Source organism: Apis dorsata, unplaced genomic scaffold (genome assembly GCF_000469605.1).
Source record: "Apis dorsata unplaced genomic scaffold, Apis dorsata 1.3 scaffold_634, whole genome shotgun sequence".
Classification (NCBI taxonomy): Eukaryota; Metazoa; Arthropoda; class Insecta; order Hymenoptera; family Apidae; genus Apis; species Apis dorsata.
Window position 1 is genome coordinate 178,429 of NW_006263828.1, and position 212 is coordinate 178,640.

Below are 212 nucleotides of genomic sequence, written 5' to 3' on the forward strand. Positions count from 1 at the left end.
GGCGAATCCCCAAGGGACTTTATGATTCGCCGTGACCAGATTCATCTCTCTGCTCGACTCTCTACGTACGTGGTACGTGGTTGCAGCCTAGGCCCGCGAGCCTAGCACACCTCTATTCCCAATTCCACGCTTCCCGATCTCCTCCCTCCTCCTCTCCTTCCAACGACAACCTCTCTCTCTCTCTCTCTCTCTCTCTCTCTCTCTCTCTCTCT

The 212-nt window shown here is 55.2% G+C and overlaps 1 protein-coding gene across 1 annotated transcript in view; it reads right to left on the reverse strand.

The window, feature by feature from the left end:
• The window catches only part of LOC102680144 (zinc finger protein 865-like), a 37,916-nt gene that overhangs the window by 8,775 nt on the left and 28,929 nt on the right, over positions 1 to 212 (reverse strand). The gene's annotated exons all lie outside the window — the stretch shown is intronic.